The sequence below is a fragment of the Lutjanus erythropterus genome, chromosome 1 (genome assembly GCF_056507025.1).
Source record: "Lutjanus erythropterus isolate fLutEry1 chromosome 1, fLutEry1.hap2, whole genome shotgun sequence".
Taxonomy (NCBI): Eukaryota; Metazoa; Chordata; class Actinopteri; order Lutjaniformes; family Lutjanidae; genus Lutjanus; species Lutjanus erythropterus.
In genome coordinates, this window is record NC_139317.1 from 19,174,038 (window position 1) to 19,201,389 (window position 27,352).

The 27,352-nt window shown below is 39.8% G+C and overlaps 1 protein-coding gene across 2 annotated transcripts in view; it reads left to right on the top strand.

Annotated features, from left to right (window-relative positions):
- ankrd11 (ankyrin repeat domain 11) overlaps positions 1-27,352 on the top strand; it is a 133,217-nt gene that overhangs the window by 24,367 nt on the left and 81,498 nt on the right. For both annotated transcript variants that reach the window (XM_084715899.1, XM_084715907.1), the window contains exon 2: positions 12,338-12,417. The gene's annotated coding sequence lies outside the window, so the exon portion shown is untranslated. The remainder of the gene's footprint in view (positions 1-12,337; positions 12,418-27,352) is intronic.

Here is a 27,352-nt window from a genome sequence, read left to right on the forward strand (position 1 = left end):
CTGTATGTTCAAATAAACAGTGATCTCAAACATTTTATAGAAATGTATTGTCCAATAGTAATAGAGGGTTTAATCACTTCACTGTAATTAGTGGTCTTAAAAGGGAAATCTATAAGAAGACTGCTCACTGTATTCGCTGTAAGAAATACATTTTATTTGAATCAGCAGGAGAGGCACATTAAAGCAGTAACGATTCTGCCACCTCTAAAGTTGAATTTTGGTTCCTGTTACTCTGCTCTCCTGTTACTGTGCTCTGTTTTTGCATGTGAATTTGAAGAATTGTGTTTGATAATAGATCTGGGTGCTTGTGGGTATTGTGGTGATATCAGTCATAACTATAATACCATGATATTATGTTTATTGTGTGCTAAAGTGGTATGCTATGTATTGAGCACCCTATTTTGAATGTTACACTGAATGTTAGTAGAGCACTAAAATATGACGATGGAGCACCATTTGTGAAGCCCTAATAATGTAATTCATTTTAAAGTGGGAAAATTATCTTAAAATTGGACTGAACACACAGTAACTCTTAGTGAATTGCATTAGTTTTCTCCCTGCCCAAGCTTGGACATAATATAGGCTGCTTTTGGGTCATAAATTTATTTTTATGTGAATCCCCATGATCAGCAACCATGTGCAATTCCATGGATGTTTCACCTAGCCAGACATGATTGTACATAACAGGCAAGAGACTTTAGAGTTTAGCTTTTGTCTTGTTGATGAAGCCTTTAATTGATTAATTTTAATGAAGCAACTCTGAAGAGCATTACTATGAATGTTCCAACTACTATGTTTCATTGCTGTTATTTTCATTCCAGCTACATCAGAGAAAACACTCAATGTGTACTGGTAATGTTAAAATTCCATGGAAAAAAGAAGCATGTTTGTCTTTAGTTGTACAGCCAAGCTGAAGATACCTTCAATCTCACAGGCTCTATATTGAGAACACATGCGAGCTTCAGGTTGAGGCCAGCATTTGAAAAGACATCTTTTGAATGTGAAGATTTTTTTCCCAGTCCAGAGAGCTTGTTACCTTGACAACAGCAGAAGATTCGTAGCAAGTGGAGCTGAGCGAGTGAGCTGAGCTTGCCGCGGCATGGCAGTGCCGAACAAACAAGCGCTGTCGCTAACTGTGTCACGAGTGCTGCTGCTGCTGCCTTCTCATTGCAGCCCTCATCCCCTCCCTTCTCCTCCTCCTCCTCCTCCTCTCACTTTTCTGCCTTCATTTAATATCAGGCTTTTATTTAGCAGGTTTGTTGTTCAGCTGGTATCCACCCATCCCACCCATCTGACAGGCTCACCTTTTATCTTTGTTTTCTAGATGTTTTTTTTGCTAACTCCCTGCTCCCTTTTTCACCCCTTCTCATCCTCTCTATTGCATTTGGTTTTTATTACCTCTCATTGCCGTCTTCTGTGCTGATGCTTTATCTCACACTCGTGTGTTTGGTCTTTAGGTAAACTGATTCGGATGGAGCTGCCAATGTGCTGTCTGTGTTGGTTGCTCATGCTTGAGATATGGAGGATCAGTGTGCTGTGGTCCCTCCCTGCAGAAGCCAGGCTTTATCAATAATGTAGATGTTTTTGAAGAGGAGAGGTGTGGTGTGCATCTCTTTTTCTCTCTCCTCCCCCCTGGCCCATCTCCCCCTCCCCACAGTTGTCTCCCCACACCCTCCAGTGTCAGATTTCCCCTCCAGTGTTTGAGCATAGAGGAGCAGATGACTGAATCTAATTAGTGAAGATATTACAATAAGCTCTGATACCTGATGCTTTGACATACTGCAGGCCGAACCCAGGCTGGTATATTGAGCTGCTGTTACTTCCTATTGTTTATTTGGTTTAGTGCTCAGACTTTATATAGGGGTGGGCTCATTGTTGACTTCACTGCACGAACCATCACTGAGCTCTTCAGTGACATCCAACCCCCTCGATGCTATAGTTATCAGGCTAACACTTATTTTTTTAATGTAACAGTATTTTACAGTAAGATGATATATATATGTGGTTAATGACCAGTGCCATTTTTGCTCCCTCATTGGCTCTTTTTCCCTTTTAGTTGGGCACTCAGTCTCATAAATATCGTTTAAAAGATACACTTGTGTGCAACCAACTTCTCATTAGTTGGGCAGTTGCTGGTATTACTTTATTAAGGACAAAAGCGCTTCTTAATCCATTATTATGTGGGGTGGGACATATGCAAACCTGATTTATTTGAGTGACAAGCTATTTACTGAACATTTACTTGGCTCCAAACTAATTGACACCACGTCAAAGTACCAGCAGAAATCGCTACATTGGCCCTCAGGCTCAGAGCACAGAAGAGCTCAGTGGATAAAAAGTATATTTTTGATGACAACGTATGTGTGGATTTTCCCCTGCTAGTCTGGTATATCAGTAAGCATCAACTACTAGTAGGGATGTAATGCTACATTCAACTCAGGATTCGATACGATTTCCGATATTGGCTTCACAATACAATTTTTTCACTTTTTTTGTTGTTGTTGTTTTTAACAGAATGAGCTTGCAGACCAATTATTACTGAAATATATTCCTGGAATTATTTCTCAGACATAAAACACAACATGTCTGAGTTAGGGTGTAGCTGCAAAACACAAACTATGCAATAAATGTATATTTTAAAAATATTTATATATTTAAATATATTAAAACTACTACATCTATTTTCTCTTATCTTTAACAAATTAAAGAAAATCCCTTTTAATTTATGTATCTATGAGGTAGAGTAAACTGCAAAACAACTCATATGTCCTCTTCTGCAACTGAAATTATATTTTATCTTAAATAAAAATTGGATTTTTAAAATGAATCCCACATCAATATAACTAAATGAATAATACAAATAAATGAAATCAAGTCAAATAAAAAACTAAGGCCTACATGTGTTTCTAGTTTGAAAATCTGCTTGTCGGCGTGGATTGTCCTTTTAACAGTTTCTTTGCTCAGGCGTTGTTGACTTGAGCTTCTCACTATGGTGCTAGGTGACATGCTGCATCATGTTTGTTGCGCTACTTGTGTAGGTCATCGCCCTCTTGCAATATTTGCACGCGGCCTTGTCAGAGTCTTGTCTGTGATCTTCTCGTCCTCTTCATTTTTGAACACAGTGGGCCCTATCTTACACTGATCTAAAGTGCAAGTGGAAAGCATGAGGCACAGTGAATTTAATTTATTCAAGATGTGTCCGAATCCACCTTTGCCGACTTGCGACAGGGGTTCAGGGGTATCCTGTCCTGTCCTGCCCCTTGCACCACCAGCGCACTGCGGTATACACCTATCAGATGTGCCCAAGTACCCTCATTAATTCACAGGCCGAACATGCAATAAGCCGACCAGAAATTCGGCTCTCATCACTGCACCAGGAGTGCAAGTGATGGCGGATCTATCAGGAGGAAACAAAGACAAAAGATTTTCAAAGCGAGGAGACAGATCTCCTGGTTTGAGGAGTGAAAGTGCAAGAACGCGCAATATATCATCCTCATTTCCTCCTCCCATCCCCACTCCTCTGTCCCACTAACACTACTGTGGGTGTGGGAAACAGAATTTGAAAATGTTACTGAAGTTTGAAGAGCACAAAAATTATGCATGACATATCCAACCAGCTTTGTCAAAAGCACATATACATTCTTCTCTCTCTTTGTTGGGCTGGTCTCATGCAGTCTTACATGCTCTGGTCTTTAAAAGTAGCATCGCAATTCATTTTTCATCTCAACAGATTTGAGTCTTCACACATTTGTATCAATTTTTAACTGTCTCACAATGCATCCTTACATCCCTAACTATTAGCTGTTGAAACTCTATGATAGATCAATATTGGCTATCTCTCACCCAACTTCACACTTGAAAGCCACAAGTTTTGGCATGTTTTGCAGGTTATCCTGTTGAATTTGGTGTTAGCATGTTGCTAATGTGGCTATTCTCACAGGCTGGGGCATTGTTTAACTGATGTTCTAATATTGAGAGACAATCAAGAGAAACTGAACATGAAGCCTCATTTGTCAGCTAAATAATGAGAGTACGAGGTCGGATGCTGGTAACTGTTTTTTATGTTGCTTTTTGTGGAAGTTTACACTGCAGTGCGAGCTGTGCTAGCATTGAGCTAATATACAGAAGCCAGTGTGACCCTTGTCACTGGTGTGTGTTGTTGCTGGGGGTGGGTGATATGGCCACAAAATAATATCACGATAGTCAGGGTAATTTTGTGGTAACAATTAGGACTGCATAATATGGTAAAAAAAAAAAGGTCATATTGCTATTATTTTGACTGCAATTGCAATACAGTTACAATCTTCATTTTAAGTGAAAAAAAATGTGATGATGCAATATTTGTTGTCTGTACCATACAAACATGTTTTCTTTCATCTGAAGAACAGGATTTTTAGACCAATGTATCTCTGCAGCATTACAGTACTTCATTATAGTGCTGTTTTTCACACATTTTTCCTCTGTCAAAAAAAAATTGCAACTTGGTTCTGATTCTGCAATTTGGATGTCGTGTTTGGCCATATTGCGATTTTGCTAATATTGTGATTAATTGTGCAGCCTTAGTAACAATATTCTTGTCAGTATGACTAAATACGTAAAATATACAGTATATTTGATTCAGTGCTCAAAATAGCTGTTGAGCTCTCCTAATACTCAACAGGGTGTTGCTGCTTGTGGTGGTGAAATTACTTTGTTGTATTGACCCCCCTTTCGTTGTAACAGTTTTCTTTGTCCTCTTAAATTATTACGGTGGATTTTTTATACAGCTGATCTTTTGTAGCTAAACCACCTCCACACTACTGAAGTCACTTTTAGGACCCAGTTCCTCCATCATGGAGCTGGTAGTAACATTGATTTGGCTTTCAGGCATGCTATTCTGTCATCAGGTTGTAATATTTCCATTATCATATGATTTTTTTAGCATGAAAAAACTAGTACTGTCAAAGATACAACATGGTACATCCCTAGTTGTTGCTGTATGTAACATGGAATGTTGGTGATAGACATGTCCCGAAGGTAACAGTATACCTACATGTACAGAAAGACAAGGTGCAGGAATTCAACATTGTGTAACTTTTACAAAACGCCTATTTAGGCTGCTAGCTAAATGCACCAGAAAGAGAGTTCAGTTTTGTTTATCATTCCCAGGACATCAAATACAGACATTTTGGGTTGGTAAAGCGTTTCCTGCACCACAAAATAATGAGAAGTGAGGCAGAGGGCAGGGTCTCTGCAGATAGGTCTCTGCACACTTATATTGTCTCATTGAGTGATGAATTAAAGGGATTATATTAATATGAGGCTGTAAATTGTTGTTTTTTTCTGGAGAATGTTGCATATTATGCCTTTCAATTTAGAGATAATGTGCATTTTTCTTCCCTATCAACCAAACAAAAAAGTTAAAGACAATATCTAGATCCACGAGTTTGAATGTTTGTCACCTGCACTGCAGGTGACAAACACTGCACAGCAGCAATTATTTTAATCTGTTGTGATAGCGACTGCAAGGTAAACAGTAGAAATAATCTGTTCATGGAGAATTAAGTAATCTACCAGGAGTGAACATTTGGACATAGTATTTGATTGACCATTGTAGCACCTTGCTGAGCAGCGTCCTGTAGGTTTCCAACAAAAGTTGAGGAATGTTTGATTTTTATGGTCGACCACCCTGAATTTTTGGCGGTCCCATTGCGTCAACTGAGGGTTGGTCTGAATGCAACCATAGACTTATCTGATATAATCTTACTTAGTTTACCACATTGCTCTTGACTGGACAGCAAATGACTCAACTTGAAGGTAATATTGTAATCCCAAAGTCTGTCGCCAGGCTGTTTTGGGTAAACATGCTTTTAATTCATCAAGCCCAGCAGCGCTCCAGTTTTGTCTTGCTGAGATTCTGTACCAACATTTCTAATCCTGTGCTCACTGTGTCCTGTATATGAACTCCACAAAATTCAGCTAGCCTGTGAATTTTGTTAGTGATGATCGACTGTGCTGCAAAGACTGCAGTGTGAGCGTGAATAAATGTCCCTGCATGACGTGTACGAGGCCACACTTTATGAAATCAGACAGAGGTCAGTGCTGTTGTTCCAGGTCTCCTTTCAGCTGGCTCTGATCTGTTCCCTGATAGGACAGCCAGACAGGGCTGACTGAAGAGGTGCTCCGTAGCCCTGGGGGGCACACTGGTGTGTTTGTGTTATATGGTCCAGATTTCCCATATAGAAGCAGCGGTTTGTGGAAATGGAAGCTGTTCCTGTAATCAGATGCCAATTGACAGAGAAGCAGGACAAAAGATGCCTCTGTCCTGAAGCCAGCATTAAAGCCCCTGTCTCCTCCTTAATCCCACAGGGGAGCTCTCCCTCTCTTGCACACACACACAAACGTCATGTGTCACCACTGGTAATGTACATAGAATCAGCAGTCTCCCCGGTGTATTGTTTTTTTTTTTTTCTTTTCTGGAGGTTAGCTGTCAGAAGGCCTTGGTGGGTCTTATTACACCAATTACATGTCTCCCTAATATTTAATGTCTCCCTTCTAAATCTCTGTGGTGCTACCTGAGCTCACAAGCCTGATACCAGAACCATTCATGTTGGACATTGGCGCTTACATGGGCTGTGGTCATAGTAGAGTTAAAATTGTAGGGCATTTGCAGTGCTGATGCAGCTGTTGCATTGGTTAGGTAAAACCAACTGGCAATAAGTCCTGTTTTGCTGCTACCAAATGTGTCAGTCAGCCCGGTGCAATGTCATTCTCTGAGCTCCAGTGAAGAGATTTATCCTTATCTGCAGTCTTGTCCATCAGCATCAAAGACAGCGTCTGATTCTTGTTGAAGGTCTCTTTTAACACCAGGATTGGTCTTACTGACTCTCTCACTTACAGCAGTGTTTTGAAGCACTCGCAGGGCAGCTTCCTTGACTGCACACGTGTGCTTACACACATATGCTAGCTCACCTGTTGCAACTGTTGTGTTCCTCACCAGTATATGGCAACAGCTCCTATGCTGTGATGATTTTTTGCTCGAAAACACACTGCTGATATTTCAGTTGTTAGATAACAGGGACATAGGACGTGCAGAAGAATTAAATGCGCAGGCATGTTGTCATGGTGATGCAGAACTAGAAATTTGCTGTAATTATGCATGATAATGCTGAATGTTTGGCATCAGCTCCACACTGTGGAGGCAGTGCTTTTAACATAAGGCTAGCTGAAATGGAGCCCAACTTAAGTCAGGGGTTTGACCTTTTTATCAGCTCCTCTGCATTCTTCTTTGGCACTAATATTATCACACTTGTGCAATGCAGTGTTTTATCTTTCTGTTGACTAATCTGATTAAGGATGTAATTGACGTTTTTGTGTAAATTTGTCCTGTCAGCATTTTTTGTGTGTGCTACACGTGTCGTCCTCTCATCCTCTCCTAGTGTAGCTTAATCAAAGCTAATTAGCTATGAAGCAACCATTACTAAGGAGCCTGTCAATGCCACCCAATGAGCAACCACTCCAGCCCTGTAAACATGTTGGTTTAGTTGGAAATTTCTTCCTCAACAGTTCTGTTCTACACTTCCTACCGTATTAACACTGAGGAAGTAACTAAAAGATGTATGTCCAGAGGCAAACAATGACATAGTATTTTTTTTTTTGTTAATGTGCATGCAAAAGCATTTTGTAGACACATAGTTTTACTACCAGGATGTTAAACAATTAAATCTTTCCCATTTGAATAAATACAAGGACCACATTCTTAGGGAAATGTGTTTGGGAAGGCACAAGTGTGTATAGCCTGAACAGCTAGACTTGAAGGCAGAGTGAAAAGCCAGCTGCCGTAGGGAGGGGGAGATACGATATTGTTTAAAATATGGAGATAATAACCATTTCTCCTGGAAGGCATTCATAGTTGTATACATGAAAAGTGACAGAAATTGTTGTGGAGAGAATACGACAAAAGAGAGCTTAACAGAGATGTTCATATCCTTGCTCCTCTCACCTCTGCATAACTGGCCAGTCACTGTGTCAAGTGGGTGTATATGTCAGATTGTTGGTTTTGTTAAATAACAGAAATGGTCTGACACAGCCAGCCCAATACTGATTTTGGCAACTTGGTGAACACCTGTATGTTTTTAGCTAGGCTAGTTGTTAGTTACAAGTTTGACCTTGCAAAGAGGTGGTGCAACCGCCTCCTGATATGTATTTCCATACCTAGGCTCTCAGTAATTTTATCCATAGTATCTCGGTGCTTGTGGGCAGAGGAATGCGTCCTCTATATTGTCTTCTTGTTCCCAAGGTGAAGAGTGTTTTCTGAAGTGTGTAGTAAAGTTTTGTTGACCTAAGTGAAATGAATTGTCAGTCTGGATCCATTGTTATCTCTATTGGAGATAAGCACATCTTCTGATCATCTTCTGTAATAGCAAAATATCAACATTTAAATACAATTTTCAACCATTAGCAGCACTTAAGTGGCTTGGTACACCTGTGAAATTGGCTGACTGAAATGGACAATAGGTGATCAGTTTTTTTATTCAAGGTGGCACCACTTATTTCGCTTTGTGACTTTTGTTGTTTTTATTATGCAGTATTACATGACTCATTTCTTCTTTCAGCGCTTTTATTTCCTTGCTAGCTTGTCTTTAAGTTAGAAACTGGTATAAATTAAATTTTGTAATAAATGAGTAACACATTGCTCATGCCTTTTTGTCTATCTATCCCAAATTTAGAGACTATGCTAGGTCTACCCAAAGTTTCTGGATTTGCTTTCAGTGTTAGTCTTGCTGGTGTAGCCATGCTTTTTATAGTACACAGTTCTTGGTTAAATCTGTGTCTCTTGGCAGTTTTTGTAGGTGATCATCAAGGGGGATTATCTGTATGCTGTCTCCAAAACTCTGTTGGGAGGGTAGTGTTCTGCTTCCTGGCTGGATTATTACAATCCGTCAATCCTGTGCTTCCCGCTGGGAAAGCCCCACAGGTTCCACTCCAGTACAAACACAAATACGCATCTAACCATCATCCTCCTTACCACTTAGGCCAACCCAGTGAGGTCTGGCCTTAATCCTGGCCGGCATACCCACCTGCCACCCTGCCTGTACTATCAGCCTTTGCACTGTATCCTGTAAAATATTATATGGTAGGATATATATATATATATATATATATGTATATGTATATGTATAATATTCACTTCCCAGGTCCTTGCAGGTACTGTGTTTTCATGGTGTTAAACCTGAACACTAGTTGCTACTGACTTTGGGACTTCAGTCTTCGTGTGATGCCTTAAAAGCAGATTGATGGAACAAATGTGGGTTCAGATTGGGGAGGGGGGTCCCATAATCACTGGAATGTCACCAGTTTAGCTCAACACTGGGCCTCTGTTAAATACCCAACCCCCCCATGTCCTGCCTCCTAAATCCTGATAAATCCTTGTCCTCATAGTTGGGAGGGGATTGGGGGAAGGGCAACCAGCCAGGAAGGTTAGCAACATGGGCAGGACTGGGATGCTCTCCTTTAGCTGGTTAGGCCATATTCAGACAGAATCAGGCACTGTGGTGAAAACGCCAGTCATCTCATTCATTTTAAATGGGGTTAAGACGTTTAGACTACAGCAGTGAGGGCCGCAGAAGATGCTTTAAAAAGAAAAACTCAGCAGCATGTGTTTGAAAAGTTGAAACGTGTACCCAGCTTCCAAGTCTGGGTCTGGCTTACAGTTAATGCCATAGAAATAGCAACAGCAAGAAGCTTCATTTTGTTCGTTTCCATTTGTTTCTGAGAGAGAGAGAGAGAAAGAGAAAGCAGCTGCGGTGATGCAAGGTAGAGACTGAATTAGGAAAGGGACTGCTGGTAGCCAGATGGCTGGAGAATCAGATATAAAAAAGTTTTTTCCTTATTGTTTTACAGTGGTTATGTTCTAAGCACAAATAAACACCCCCACACAGCCCCTATGTTGCTGCACAACTCTGCTACCGACCAGTGAAATGCCTTATTCTGTCTTGGTGTGGCCTTGGTTGTCTCATGCTCCGTTGGACAACTTATTGTATGCAAATGCTTTGTGAGGGTAACCAAGCTCAATACGCTCTTCAGTTTGCTCCTATAGACGAATACAGTGAAGTACCCGTCAACATGCCACCATTACTTTTTATGTTAACGTTACTTTTGACAACAATGTCTAGGAAGTCAGGAAGAACCTGTGCAGTTCAGCTGCTCCAACAGTTGTGTCCAACTTCAACTACAAAAAAAAGGAATACAAAATACACAAGCCTTTCCTTCATTAAGAGTGCTGCTGTCTGAGAGACTCTACAGAGATTGATTGAGTGTGCAGAGGACCATGATGTGTCAGAGTGGATCAAAAGTATTATCAGAAGGGAACTTTGTTTCTGAAGATCTTGAGTACCTGATGGAAAATGTGAATTCATACATATTTTTCAGTATATATTATACATACTTCATCACTTAAGTATAGTGGAGGTGGTCCGTTTTTTCTCTTGTCCATTATGTCTTTCTTTTTATTTAATGTCACAACCAATGTCTAACTACTGTGTAAAATTTTAAGAACATTAATATCACCATCCTAAAAGGAACCTTCATCAGTTACTGATGACGGCTTTTTAACGTCATCAATCTTATTATCCATGTTGTAACTATTAGCAAGCCACAGCAGACACAGTGTCTAGAAGGGAACCCCAGATCCACAAAATCTTGCAAGAGTGAACATTTTGACAGAAACCATGAACAACCTCACGAGAGTCTCGCAAATTTGGGGTTCTCTTCTAGATGAGACCAGCAGATACTGAGAGTGACGGACATGAGGTGCCACCACAGAAATGGCGGCACCGCAAGATGGCAGAACATACAAATTGGTCGCCGGATTCATCTATAGTCTTTCCTATTTGGGTGTAACTCGTGACAAATCTTAGATAATGTTAACTAACCTAGGAAAATAACATTGCTGAGTCAGTTTACTGACTTATGGAGTCCTCTTTATATGTACTACTTGTCTAGTCCATTTAACATGAGAATACAAATAGATGTTATAAATATAAATCAAACATTGTGATACAAATGTCTGTTGCAAGAGCCTAAAAAGGATGGTGGCGACAGACATATCCAATTATAGTTGATATTTACATAGGTACAGCTATGCATTATCTTATACATATAAGAATATTGAATTGGTCCTCACAGATAGATTTACAGATTTTAATTGGGAAAAATAGAGGAATGTAAACAATCACTACTCTGTATCAGTAGGTGCCCTAAGTTTTGGTATTGAAGTCATTATTAGATGAGAAAAAGTCTGCATCTCTAGATGTAAAATCATTGTTTTGTAATATAACTGTGCTTTACATTTAAGCTCCCAAACTAACAAACTTATTACCAAGTCTGTTGAATTTCTGGCCATACTGTCACATCTCAGAAAGGTCGTCATGTGGTTTCATAAAGTTTTTGATCTTTGCTTCCCTCCCCCTTTATCTTAGTTCAACTGACCTAAAAGTGTGGTTGGATGAGACAATGAAATAAGATAACTCTATGCAGAGTTCTGTACTAAACCAATTAAATAAATGTGTGTGTGTGCACTGGATCCATTTTTAACATTTTATAGAATTTATGGATGATTTCCAAATGAACTGAGAATTAGCAATGAGAGCATAATGTTTGCAGTTAAATTGCCTACACAAATAGACCACCACACACATTTTACTGTCATACCTGAAGCTTTGAGCGTTTATTCAATGCTAATTGATATCTCTTTGCAAGATAGCACAAAATACAGGCTGTTTATTAGAGTTAAATCAAATGTTGCTGAATCTCTTTTGTAAATAAAGAATGTACAGATGATACTGTTTGTCATGTGCTTTCATGCTCAATCACAAAAGATGCAATTTTCTGCATTGTCTGTATTTTTCTAGGGTGTTATCAGCCGGTAAACTTTAAGTCAATTATCAGCCAATAAATATTGGTAAACTGATAATCAAGAGAGCAGTGGAGGTGCTGGCATGGTATATATGATTCAGGATAAGACTCAGTAGAGGTTTTGATACATCACGACCACCTGGGAGCACTGGAATTGAGTGAAGAATATGGTTATTTTGGATAAAGATAAGGTTTTGGGTGCCCTATGTCAAGTTTGAGGAACAAAAAGGGGACCAAATGCCCAACTACATGTCAGCACCCCTGTATCCTGTTCTTCCATAGGCCTCTCCCAGTTTGCCGTAGGACTGTGGGAGAACCGATCCTTGGAGGAGAAACATGACTCTCTGCATCTACCCCAATACCAATCTGTCGCAAGGAATGTGAAACTGCTTGTGCTGTCCTAGTAATTAATCCTTGGTTTTGTTTTCATCTTGTTTTTCAGGATTCTGTGGACTCTGCAGCGGCAGGTGTTTTTCTAGTTGGATTTTAGCCCACTGACATTCTCCCACAGCCATGGAATCGGTATGTTGACAAATAACATCTTTTTCAAAATATGACCATCAGGTTCTGCCCTTTTAAAGCTGCTTTCATTGAAACGTTGATAAAGCACTGGCTTCTTAAAAATATTTTTGGCTGTTTTTTTTGTTGTTGTTTTTTTGTTCTTTATCTGTTTATGCTGGCATCATAATACATGGTATGTGGTGCAATATGGTCTGTGTGTGTGGGGGCATTCTTGTGAATACAGGATTGAAATGTCACATTTACACTTTTTGTCTTTTTATCGTTCATCATCTGTTAACATTTTGGACCATACATAATTTTTACCATACAAGGAGTCTTGATGTGATGCTTTGTGAAATGGCGTTTGTTGTTGTCAACCATGTGGCACGGGTAGACATGTTGTCTCACATATTTGTAATTACTTCAGTGTAGTAAATGACATCATTGCAATAATGGTCCATCAGGCAGCTGAAGTACCTTGTCTAACTGTACAACCAGTGGAGTGTGTGTTTTTAGTTTTTTTTTCAGCTGTGTAAAGAGACTGTGCTTGAGTGTACTTGTATACATATGTGCTTACATACTACAAGCATCAGGCTCTACTCTTTATTGTCAGTCATGCAGGAGACTGTGTATGCAGGAGTTGCTTGTACCAACAGGCAGGCTGAAAGCACAGCAGCATTGAACTCTATCCACTGGAATGCATGTATTAAGAACGGGGCTTAGTGCATGCCTAACCTCTGCTTTCCTGTCCCTTTGTCAGAGGCTGTGTGTCTGTGTCTGTGCGTCCATGCGTTTGTGTGTGTGTGTGTGTGTGTGTGTGTGTGTGTGTGTGTGTTAGACTCTGAAAAGTAGGTCACAGCTTCTGTAGTGCAGAAGTAGCATGTGTCCAACAAAACCCCTCCATTACCCTCTCTGTCTCACTTACCACATGCACAAATACATCTATCTGTCAGTGAATGTGACTTAAACTCAAAGTCCTGATCATGGAAAATTCTCGATTATGAGCACAAGATCGCTTTTATCGTACATCTTAATGTCACATAAATTAGTGCTTACTGCTCCACACCAATCAAACCATTGGCATTGTATAAAAGCCACAGCTTGATGAAGGACATAGTTGTTGAAATTTTTGTCAACAAACAAGCTGCCTAGCTGTTACTGGAAGGTTTCAATCATGGATTGCAGTCCTGAACAGGAAAAAAAACATTATTTTAATTTTTTGAGGGACATTGTGAAATTACTGTGGCCCATCTTATCACAGACAGTTTATCATTAAAAATGTGCAAGAATGTTTTTAAGGAGGAATCTTGTATTCTATCCAAGAAAATATTCATGACATGTCATCATACAATTTTAGAATTTTTTGTATTTTCATTTCCTTGTTCACACACTTAGTTCTAAAAAAGTTATTAATTGTTGTCTCCAAAACCTTAAACTTAAAAGTAGGATGACTTGCTGACTATGCTGTTGAGTGGTGCAGTTAACATCACAAGACAAGCACGTCCATTCAGCTGTATTTTTCACCATAAGATTCTAAGCTATTTATTCCAATTAACATAGTGAGCAGATATTTGTTTGTAGGATTTAGTATGAGTCTATGATTCTCATAGACGTGATCTCTAGGTTGGCTGTTATGAGAGATACAAAGTCACCAAACCATCTCAGGTCACGACAGTTCTGATAAACTGCGGCAGGCCCATATAGCCAGTAATTATTTATGCCACAGTTTATTGGACTGACATGATTTATGGCAGCTAACATAGAGAGCTATCATCTACAGTATTTTTTAACTTATAATAACCTTATTGTGCCCACTGCAGTGTCATTTTCTTGTTTTCCTCAAAGACTAACTTTTTGCACATTTTGCAGATGATAATTAGGCTGAACAATATGGACCAAATTAAATATTTCAGTATTTTTGACCAAATACTTCTATTGATATTGTGATGGGTGCCTTCCCAAAATATTAACACACAATGATATTTTGGTAAATAATAATTAGTGATGTGGATATAATGACTAAGTGGGTAAAGGTAAACAATAGAACAGCTAGCAACAAAATGGGACAATCCGTTTTAGTTGTACTAAGGTGAGAAAATTACATCACTTTGCTGTAATGCAGCCTCAGAAGCCAGGAAAAGTCGACACTTATGCCATATCACCATATAAAGATAACCATAATCTGAGACAATATCTAGTCTCGATATATTGACCAGCCCTACCATTTAGCGCTGATGTACTTGTTTACTAAGAAAGATCAATCAAAGGATTTTAGGAATATATATTGGATCATTCAAACAATTGTCACAATTAATAGGAAAATTGATTTTTTTTAAAGTCTCAATATATTGACCAGCCCTACCATTTAGCGCTGATGTACTTGTTTACTAAGAAAGATCAATCAAAGGATTTTAGGAATATATATTGGATCATTCAAACAATTGTCACAATTAATAGGAAAATTGATTTTTTTTTTCTTTTATCCAGCCCTAACCAGCAGCTGCAACACTAGCTCATCCCCCTCGTCTGCACAAATGCATCTCTCTCCCTCTGTCTCTGACTGTCTTACTCTCCTCCCACCCGCCTCTCTTGTGTCTGTGTGCCTGTGGCTGTGCACCAGCAAGAGCTGCTACTGTTTACCTCTCCGAGCTGCCTATATCTGCTTACTGTCAGTGGAAACCAAGGAAACTGATCACAAAGCTTATTATGGTGCCAGGAGTGGAGTACATGCTGTGTGCGTGTGTGCCTATGGGGGCTGGACAGACAGACAGACACACACACACACACACACACACACACACACACACACACACACACACACACACACACACACACACACACACACACAGCCTCTGCCACTCTCCTCCTCCCTCTCCTCATGTGATGCCAGTCACATGGTTTCCAGGCAAGTGGCTAAGTAAATCAGAATCAGACTTTTATTTTTAACTGCTTTAAATCCTCCACCTGGTCTCCATGGTTAGCAGAAGTGACGGAGGTGCCTGTTGATCACTTGTCCTTTCCTTCACTCTCTGCGTTTCTCTTTCACGCTATGACTGTCTTGGTGCCACTTCCTCTCAACTTCATTGAGCTCATGCCGCATCTGTCTACCTTGGGGTTCAGTGTGGGTTTAACAATACTCTGCTTTGGTATGAAAGTGTGAATATAGAGCCACTATAATGTACAAATGTGGTAGACATTGGTGGCGACTCGAAGCCTGTTCACGCATACATTCTTCTATGATCTATTGCAGAGATGCTTGAATAAGATCTTAGAGCAGAAGCTGTTGCATAAAAAGCATTAAGTTTTTATAACATGACTGAATAAAGAGCTCTTACCGCACTAGAACAGAGCTTTTGCTCTGGCTGCTTTATTTAACCTCCAGTATAATATCTACACTGCAAATGTGACATCCATGTTTAGCACATACAGTTATTAGAAGTGTCTGGTACAACTGTGTAGAACTAATCACAGTTTTTGTTGACAATAAGTTGCGGGTAGAAAACCCCTGTGTCAGAATTTAATGGTGGGAACAGGTTGAATGTTTTCTTCATTATGTTATTTCAAAGTGTATGCATCTAATTAAAATAAAATGCATATATTATGCTTTCACACTGCAGGATAACAGCACTTTCACTAGTGGTAAGTTGGAGACCTAATTTACCTGTTGGGCCTCAGACTAAAGAAAATGACATCTTGAGTTTACCCAGCCGGTAGACTGTATTCAGACCAACTCTGGCATTGCGGTTATTAGGGCTGGGTTTTGCAGCAGTATTAGGGCTGGGCAGTATATTGATATTATATCTATTGTGATATGAGACTAGATATCATCTAAGATTTGTTACATTGTGATATGGGATAAATGTTGTCTTTTCCTGGATTTTATAGCTGCATTTAGGGATACATCAATCGACTAGCCAGAGACCTGAACTGGACGGTTTTCACTGTGACCAGCCCTGACCGGTGATCGGCTGGTCAGCGTCACATATCTGATTCTGTGCCCGTCATATTCACACCCATGCTCTGCACGATGATCACGTCATGCGTGCAACAGTCAATTTAACGTCACACTCACAACAGCGCTTTTCACAGACATAGTCAGACACATGCTTGCATGATGTCAGTGTTAGTGATAGTTTCCAAGAACAAGATAAAGAGAAGACAGACCGTCTACAAAGAGACACAGCAGCTGAGCAGCTGACAGTGTCACCATACAGCAGTAAACTTTGTAGGTCTTCAGGCTAATGTTAGCCAGCAGCAGACTACTGTTCACAAACTGACAGTTAAAATCTAATCTCCTGTCCTACCTGAAGAATAAACAACCTGTGTTGATGCTTCTCCTCCAACATTTTCTCATCCAGACTCATTTAATTTATGCTTTTGTTTTTCTCAATGCAAAGCTTTACTACAGCAAACTGTTGCACTGTGCCAGTCTCTGGTTTGTTTACATCTGCTTCCACATGAGAATCATGTTAAATTGCGTCCCGCGAGATCCTGCAAGAGTCCACAAGATCTCACAAGACCGCGTTCCCTCTAGTACAAAATCTTAATATGATAATATATTAAGGTCTGGCTGTAACCTGGAGGACTTATGGAGAAAATGTAAAATATTTTATAGTATTTTATTATGAATATCCAATTTATTTTTACAAGAAAAGTTGCAAAAATGTTTATGAATGCTGTCAATTATAGTTCTTAGAAAGATTTAAAATCAGAATTGGCCAAGAAAATTGGAATCAGTGCATCTCTAGCTGCATTACAATAAAGTGATGTAATTGTCTGCTGTCCTAGCTTTTCCCTACAATATTGTCCCAAAATTGAGGTATTTGGTCAAAAATATTATGAAATTTGACTTTTTTCATATTGCCTGGACCAATTGTTGGTAAATCTATTAGTTAATCTACAGTCAGGCATCATAGTCTATGAGATCATCATATGTTTTGCAGTATTTAAAGATGCTAGCAAAGCAACACAGTGCATAAAGTAAAAGCACAGTAGGAACATCTGACAGGTCAGACCACAGAGGCAGAGTCATGGCCCTTCCTGTCTCATGGGACCCAACTTCGGAAGGAATATGAACAGTGGTCAATGGAGAGAGACAAATAATTTTTTGTTCCTACATGGTACACATATTTATCAACTTAAAAGATCAGTTTGTGGTAGGTTTTGTTTAGTTCAGTGTGAAGTTGCTCAGTGAAAGTCGTCTCTTGTCATCATCACTAACATCACTGTCCCCTTTAATGTTCTCTTACATGATGTGTTTTATCCAGCAACTCCTGGTCCTTTTATCATGAGAAAGAACAAGCAAGAACGGTTGCTCGTGTGACTGCATCCCAGTACAAAAACACACATACATCAGAGCTAAAGCGGCAAACATTAGCTTTTTGGGGAGAGAAGGATATGAATCACTTAAGTGATTTCTGGCTGTTTAGGCTTTCTAATTTTGTATCTTCACAGTCCTATACTTCAACATTTTTATGACAAACGGCGACTGTCTTGACTTTAAAATTGTCTTTTAAATTCATAAATGTGAAATTTATGGCACAATTCAAATGAGATCAAAAAATTATTTGTCTCTCACCATTGACTATAATACATTTTTCCAAAGTAAGGTCCCCCATAGGTACAGTGTAGGGCAATGACTTTGCCTCTCTGTATCTCGAAACAGTCCAGTCATGGCTGAAAATGACAACATAATAAACAAGTTGGCAGATGTTGCACATCTCCACATTTCAAATCAAGTGCCAGTTGTCTACTCAAAAGTGAAAATCTGTTGGTGCGACATCATTGTGATTCAGTCTGCAGTCTTTGCAGTGCTGTGTCTGGACATACAGTTATGGACCTGGGGCTTGTGTGAGCTATGACCACCTTTTACTTACCTCTTATAAATAGTCTGAATGTGTATCATTATCACATGTAACACACAGGCTTTTTATATGAAAGTAATGACTCCTCTATATGCTGCAGCCAGCCATCAGCAGTGCGCATATCACTCTGTTATTTTTCAGCAGAGGAGCTGAGAGGGGAGGTGTCTGTGTCTTCGATTTGGTGCAGATGAAAGGCTAAAATTCTTGTAATCACACCTTCTCCGCTGGTTTCCTCACAGCTCCCCTTCTGTCTCCTCCTCCTCCTCCTCCTCCTCCTCCAAAGCAGGGCTTGTTCCTCAGTGGGGATTAGTGTGTGCAGCAGCTCTGAACAGGGAAGTGGGCCCTGCCAGTCACATTACATAACTCGCCCCCGCTAGTGCGGCTCGGCCTGGCCTGGCTGGAGAGACGACTATAGAGGCTTTGTTTTCCCGGCCTTCCCTTCTTCCTCCCCTCTGCTCCTCCTCCTCCTCCCCCTCAGGCAGGCTGCATACTGATGCCGTATAGAAGGAGTCTGTTTGCAGGGAACAGGCGAGGCACTGTGGCATGGAGTGCGGCGAAATACGCTAATAGCAAGCTGAATGGCAGCGAGCTCACATCTTAGGCAGAGGAATTTGAGGTCTGCCATAGGTCGTACAGTTTCAGGGAGATGGAAAGGGAAGGGAATGCAATACTATGCGTTACTGCCTGGCCAGGGGGGTTCACATCAGCATGGCCAGTGGTGACACAGAAGGTTAGACGTCCTTTGAGCTCTGTGTCAAGGTTGACAGGTTGTGGGATGGTTTGTATTCTGTGTATTTGTGCCATTGTCCTGTGCAGTTTGACCACATCTACGTACACACACACACACACACACACTCTTCCCCACCTGGCAGTTAGCCACTGTTCGTAGGGTGGGAGTGGGAGGCCAATGTGCTCTGTGTAATGGAGGTTCAGACCAGTTAGTGCACCGTGTGAGTAGAAGTAATTCGTAGGCGTGAGAGTGAAAAGGATAAATAGCAGTGCGTGGCGGCAGTTTTATGTACAGCATCTTGCAGCATTGAGTCCAAGGTTTGTTTTTTATTTCTGTATTTCTTTTCTCCGAGGAGTTGGGAATGTAACTGCTTAGAGATGAAAAAGGACTTCAGTAGAGAAGTTATAAAAAAGGGAAGCAACTTGGTACCAAAAGAACACTTGCTGTTAGGAGTATGAGCAGAGGTGGTGTTCTCATTTACCACATTAAGTAAATATTGTGACAAAAACATGTATTTGTTAGTTCTGATTTCTTTCTGATACTTGAATAGCATACCTATAATAATAAAAGAAGCATATTCAACAAGTTGTTGTCTATTATTCTTTAGAGTTTTGGTTATTTATATCAGTGTTAAAGGGCAACTGGCATTTTTCAAACTGAACTGATGTTTTTGTAACTAAGTGACTAACCTGCTGATTCCACTGGGCACAGCACGTCTGCACCACGGTTTTGAGCCTTTCTCCACATAGCTGCATGTCCCACTAATGGCGTCTTAGAAGCGGAGCATTTTCTCCTCCTAAGTATGCTGACTTGCTTAGATTTTGTTAATATAGTAATTTTCCCTTGCTTTTTATGCTTCTACTATGGATAAGTATGCTACTGAGTTAATTAGTCTCTTTTCTGCCTGTTTTTATGATCACATGTCTGCACAGGGTGTTTTATTTTGAAAATTGACTGGATTTTCTATCCTGTTTCTGTGCCTGACTTCCTGCCTGCTTGATCTGCTTTGTGTAGATTGATGTAGCATCCGCCAAAAATAGACACAACAATCTGCTCTGGCGGAGATAGTGCAGCCGTAATGCAATGCAACTAGGTCCAGTGGAATCAAGCTGTAATGGGTACAATTTTTGAAATTGGTCCAGTATAGAGGAAAGGCGAGGGTAGGTGAATTAAGGGTTCATTTCGACCAGACCAGGGCTGGTGATTGTTAGACCAGTGGAAAGATGAGGCAAGACATTTTTTGGGAGTTTTATTTTGTTTCTTTGTTTGGAATGAAGAGGACTATTTTAAAATTACAGTTTTGCAAAAGAGAGTTTGGCAATAATAGAGAAAAAAAACTGTCCCCAGTTAAACAAAATGAGTAGAATAACAACATGAGCCTATCAATGGAAAAATAAGCATTTTTAGTAAACATACCTTGGTGGTATGCAGTTGCATGTACAGATTATGTTGTCGCTTAGTTTTGCTTCTGCTGGTTTTAGTCCCCTCCCTCAGTACCGGACCACTTTCAAAAATTATTGTCCCCCTTAATCCCTTAGACACAAAAACATGAGAAATAGGGTCCAGTTTGAAAAATACCAAGGTTACCCTTTAAGAAAAGCATAGACCTATATGAATAATGGCCATAAAGTCATCTTGCATTGAAAACTCTATTGGCAACACAAAGAAAAAGAATGACCAACAAAATTTGATACTGTAAACATGTCTTTCATAACATGTGAGCCCCTCCTTCTGTCTAAATATAAATACAAATAATGTGGTTAAACAAATGTGTACGTAAAAATAGCCCAGTATCTGGTATCAAGTCGAGTATCTCTGTACAGCCATGAGCACAGGATGTTGGTTTGCTTTCATCAAGGTTTTTTTTTTCCTGCTCTTGCTGGGAGGTCACAGTTGCTTCCCAATCACTGTTTTCCAAAAGCTTAAGTACATGTTAATACACGCACGCACAAACAGGATCTGTACCTGATGGTTAAACTGATTTAGGCTCACTGCTCCTTTATGATGTTGGTGGTCTATGAATTGCTGTGGATTCTACTATCTACTTACTCCGTCACCAACTTTAACCCTGTGTTTAAAAAAAAAAATAGCGTGCTTCATGTCAGTCTCCCTGTTCAGTCATATCCGCTCCTTCTTCTTGTAATTTTAATTAATCTCAAACATCATTCCTATATATGCACAGCAGCTCTTTCTCATCTTTCTTTTTTGCAGTGTGGCTCACCCATATGATTAATTTATCTTGACAGAGATCTTGTCATGGCACATAGTATTTTTGGTTACTTGTAATTAATAGTAAAATACTGATTCGGTGGTTTGGTTGATGTTGGTGTCCTTAAATTTTTCAATATACATCATCAATATGACAACAATGTAAATAAGTTAAAAATAATATGGATTGTATGAAGAATAAATGGTTATATATTATTGCTGGGGTTATCTGGTATGCGTCTAAACAATCACTAAGCAACCTGTTTTCCCTATCTTGATATTTTTATACTACATTTTCTTGGGTTCACTCATATAATAAAAAATCATTCAGGCATTTTGATAATTTTATGATATTATTGTGCTAGAATTGATGAATATGTTATTCTGTGATCATTGACATAATACTGGTGATCTGTAAGTTTTGTTTATTGTTGTAGTCATCTACTTCAGTGTTACTTTTTGGCATTAACCTTTATCCAATGCTTCCAAAATGTAAAAAAAAAAAAAAAAAAAAAAATGGAGACAGTCAAGGACTGTGTGTCTCTAGTTTGCATTTGTATAGTATCTTGGCTTCATCGCTGCAGTTGGAGATGGGATTGAGTTTGCTTTCAGTGCGTCAGCCATGAGCCAAGTTCCCATCAAAGAGTAGTTGCTACACCAAAGACTGTGTTTAGATGTGACGGCTAATTTTAGAGCTGCTAGGCCCTTGTCCAAGGTGGGGGAGGATAAGATAACATTGAAGTAGCCCTCCCTCCTTACACAGTTTGGTTTTGTTTGTCCATCCAATAACCCTCCTCCAGCCACATCCAACAGCCCTCATCCAGCCCCTGTGGCTGGTGTACACAAATTCAAATGTTGGGTGTTATTGATATGTTTACAAATACAAACCTTATTCATTTTGTACACCTCTCGGTTGGTCTCAAAGCTCACTTAGTATCACAAAAGCAAGGACACATACTTAAATCTATCAGTATTTGTATCATTGGAATTTGTAATGTCATGTTAAGTATGTAACTAAAAAAGTGACTGTGTAGAAATACTGTGGGCCAAATAAAGAGTAGATGTCTGCTTGTTGGGGTTCCAAAGTTTTGAAAAGTGTCGTGTTTACTTGAGGTTAGATTTTATAAAGTTAACAGCTAAGCATCTCATCATTCGTTCTTTGCCTTGCTAATACTCCTATTGATTTGAAGACAGAGGGCAGATATAACAAAGAGACACATGCTTCCTTATATAGTTTTATGTCTCCACATCAGTGTGTAAGAGCTCAGCACAGATTAGCAGCTAGTTTGAATGGCTAAACTTAACCATATGTTTGACCGTGTTAAGTTCCTGGAGGAAACTATGCTCTAATCTTTCACTGTCTGAGAGTGCAATGCTAGTCAATAGGTCCCGTTTTCTAGGAGGGCAGTCAAAACCTTGCAAAGGGCTATTAAAGATTAAATGAGTGCAGAGAGCAGCTAAGATTCCCACTCTACAGTTTCTAGCCATAATGGCAGCAATAATGGACAGATTTGTTTATGTCAGAAAGGCATCTGGTTTCAGGAAATTCAGCCCTGAATGTTATTCGTTCATTTATTTATTTATTTTCTGCCAGTGATCTGAATTCCATCAATTTGAAGGCACGCACATACACACATGCACACATAAAGACAAACACAACAACAAAACAGGCGGTTACATACTCATTCAGCTTGCACAGCACACCAAACCTATACATAGGCAATGTGGCAGAGCTGTCCCAGTCTGGCCCCACTCTCTTGTCCCTCTCACAGCCACAGAGCAGTGACCTTGGTTTCAAGTAGCTGTACTCTGTTAGAAAGCCAACACCTCTCCCGGGATGGGCTGACCTTGTTGTCTGACATACTGTAAGTCTGCACACCCCTCTCTGTCTCTCCCTCTGTCTTTCTCTTATTCGCTCCCAACGTCAGCGGCCTAAACAAGTTCTTCTGTGTTAACTTCACCATTGCAAGTCCAGTACAGTATTCTGTATAGAAGCTGGTCTCTTTGTTGTGTTTTATAATTCAAAGATGGAAAAACTGTGGAGGGTTCAGCAGGTTTGAGCCTCTCCCTAACCAGGTGTTCATCAGACAACCTCTCCTATCTTTGACAACCTACTCTTTTATGAGGGTGTATGCAGCAGTGCACACTGTTGTCCCCTCCCTTTATGCTCCTGCCTTTGATTCCCTGCAGCTGTCCAACTGTGCACAGTGTATGTATGGGTCCAGGCATGTATATTTATTTAATTGAAAACGCATAGCTGAAATATTACAATATTCATATGCAGATCTCTGTCCATTAAGCTTATTTTTCGTATTGTAGACTTATTAGTTTTCAGTGTATAGGTTAGTGTTAAAATCAGTGGGCACAGGTAATGACACAGCAGTGTAGAAGATTATTTTAATTTTTTTATAGCTTTCACTATGGTGTAGTTAGAGGAAGTAGTATGGATAGCAAATTAGAAGTGACATTCAGTGTTTGTTTGCACACTCACTGTGATTATAATTAGGGTTGCTCTGATAGCGATAGGTATTGTCTCCAATACTGCCTAAAACGCTGGTATTGTTATCACTGAGTATGCAAGTTTATGCACTAATCCGATACCATGTAATTTATTAACTCTGAAATGCGACCCTGCTACCTCCTGCCATTATCCCATGCAACATTTTTACCACCCAGAATAGCAAAGTCATGTTCTATGCCAATTTTTTTTTTTTTTTTGTATTTGCTCAAATTGCATCTAAACAGGGATAGTAGTATACAGCCTAAACACATAGGTTGCATATTGATAAGGTTGGAAGAAAAAAAAAAAACAGTGTTAGAACATCTCTAATTATAATACATTGGGGTGTAACGGCAGACAAAATTCAAAGTTCAGCATCTACTGTGGTTTGGGGTCCACTGCTTGGTACATTTTTGGTACAGCAGGGAAAACAAAAAATGAAGAAAATAACATTTGTGGCATTTATCTTATCTTGGAAGAACTGTAAAATACAACAGTGGCTCGATGTCCAAAATTCTTACAGTTAAGGTACTTAAATACTGACATACTGTTAACAAGAAAGAATAAATAACAGATGTCAGCAATGATCATGAGACTGACTAGTTGACAATTCCTGTACAACTTGACCTTGTTTAACATGCACATGTGTGGCTACATTGTGGCAGGGCCCAAGCACTTTCACCAGATGCTTAAATCCTGGTAAGAGGGACATTAATATGTCATAAATGACGTGTTTAAAGTGTATTCATGGATAAACCTGACTTCAGCTGAACAATGTCGGCATACAGTTTAACTCATTTTTGCTGTAACTAACCTGGAAACTGTACCATGGTTAGTCAAGCTTGTGTAATGCTGCTGTTCCACTGTATTGGAGCATTAGCTGCTAAGCTGACTAGCACGCTACAGCTGATACATAACAACTGGTGCACTGCCAGTGCCAAGATGTTCTGGGTAAAAGTCATGTTGTAGAATTTCTGATCCATTGCGGTTGTCCAGTCTCCATCGACCTCTGTTTAGGCCTTTACTGTACTGTTTTGAAGCATAGGAAGGAGGCAAAATGTCATTCTGGATATATCAGAACTGCTCTTCTAGCCTCTAGACTTCTGAGTGGGTGGGCCACTGTACATGTTGAACAGCTGAGTGTGCAGCAGCACAGACACACAATGTAAACAAACTGGCCCTGGTAGTTTACCAGCCAAGGACAGATATCAAAAGATGACCCAAACAAATTCACATCTTAGATGAACATTTAAGATTTGCAGAAAAGTTGTTGAACTGTTCAAAATGCTACATCTAACTAGCGAATTAGCTGTATGTTCAACAAAGATGATGTTAACGGACATATTTTGCTGAGGTATGTTTGTTTACTAGCATGTTCAGCAAGCCAAGATGAAACACAAAATATGACTTCATGATTCTAGACAAGACGACATTAGCTAGAAAGACATTGGGTGGTGTAGTTTACATTCTATGTTTGAGTTTTAGCAAAGCACATGGACGCATCAATCAAGCCTTTACCCTTTTCTGTGAAGTGTTTCAGTGCCTTAAAACATACAGACAGGAAAATTATTTTATTGTGATCTATTTACTCTTGAAATGGTCCAGAAGTATTTCCAAGGAGGAAAATGGGTGTTTTGCTCGCAGTTTGTTCAGTATAAATATGGTGAAATGCTAAAGATATTCTCAGGTGTCTCACATAAATTTCTTAGCCAGGTCTTTGGCCCAGGGCATGAGTATCTTGTTGAAGGCCATCTGGAAAACCTATCCCTACTTATATATATATATATATAAAAAAAAGCTTCGCAAAAATGCTCCAACCTGTCAGCATTGTGGTTGTGATGTGTGCTGTCCAGTTGTGTGTATATGTTTATGTGCTTTGCGTTAGGCTGCAGGCTGTGTAAAAGCTGGGCTCAGGCCAGCAGCCAGCCAGGAGGACAGACGAGGAAGCAGATGGATCTGTTTGGACTTAACCCTTCCCACGCCACTTCATCCTCCTGGCCCTCCTCTTCCAACCTGCACGTCTCTCTGCAGAGTAGAGAGAAGGGAGCAGAGTCGGAGTGTGTGTGTGTGTGTGTGTGTGTGTGTGTGTGTGTGTGTGTGTGTGTGTGTGTGTGTGTGTGTGTGTGTGTGTGTGTGTGTGTGTGTGTGGTTTGGGGGATGGGAGGTGCATGTAATGCTACTAGTACCAAACAGAAAGAGCAGGAAGGCTGACAGAAACCAGAGAGAGGGAGACTTTGCCTTTGCAGTCCTTTCCTTACAGACACTGTGTGTGCTGAACTGTGTTGACATATGGCTCCTGCCTCCATGTTGGAACTCCTGGTCTGCTCTGCTCCTCTGCTGTCGCTCTGTAGCTCCTTTCCCCCTCTGGTGCAGTCTGCTGTCTGCTCTCTCGGCCAAACCAGCACTTTGCTTGTTTGTCCCGGGAATGGCTTGCCTTTTCTGGGATATAGAGTCACCACACCCTGTGAAATCCACTGGCTTTCTGCGGACTGTTTTAGCCACTCAACCTCCTAGTTTCTTGTACTGGCCGTCTCTCAGTGGTAGACGTTTCACCTGCAAACATATAATTGCTGTTGGTTCCATGGTAAAACCCTTTTGCCACAGACAAACTCCCTCAACACTATATACAGTTCACTTTTATGACTTTTTAGTATGCAGTAGTACTCAGAGGTGGTTTGATTGTGACCATGCTGCTCAGCCAGTTGCACGGCCTGGTAAAACTGTCTACAAGCATGCTTATTAGAGGATTTGCAAATGATGTCTCCCTATGCAGAATCTGCCACAGTCACTCCCCAAACAAGATATTTATCTATGTTGTCTGACATAAAAAAAAAAATGTTAAAAAAGTAATAAACAAGGTGTCTATTGAATAAATTGCACAAATGGGATACTTTCCAAGAGCTGTGTAATGATAACTTAATAAGCACACAGTTTTAAGTAGGAATACACCGATTGTGAAATCTGGCCTTGATATTGATGTTTATAACAACAATTTGGTGAATAGTTGATGCCATTGTTTTTGTGGTTGTTTATTTATTAATTTATGTGTTTGTCCCCATTTCAACCAAGGAGACATAAAAGTTTTCATTATAAAAACAATACCACAACATCCATTTCCCTTGTAGAGTTGTGTTCAGCCAGTGGCTTCTTCTCCAAAAAACAGCAGCTGGGTATACAAATCCAACCACAAATAACCAACACATTTAGTGAACGCAAATTGATGCAACACAACAGATAAGGATTGACCACTGCCATAGATGAATATCATTTTATTTGCTGATATGCAAATTGCTGTTAACAACAGGACTATTGGCCAATACTGATGTTCATATGATAAATCAGTGCATTCCTAGTTTGAAGTGGTCATTATTTTGATTAGGCTGACATCTTTTTTTGATATAAGACCAGATGCCTGTTTGCTTTGTTTAGTGTTACATAACTTTATGAATGTTGGATATGCATATATGTCATAAAACCCAATTTGTCAACATTTAGTGCAAACCACTGACTGTCTAAGTTGTTGTGTAGATATCCATCCTTACTTTACCAAGGCATTTGTATGTTTTCCTTTTCCCTTATGGTAGCAGCCGCCATTTGGTTTGCCACTGAGTGGTGTTTAAGAGTGTGGAATCACATGAAAATATGATGTGTATG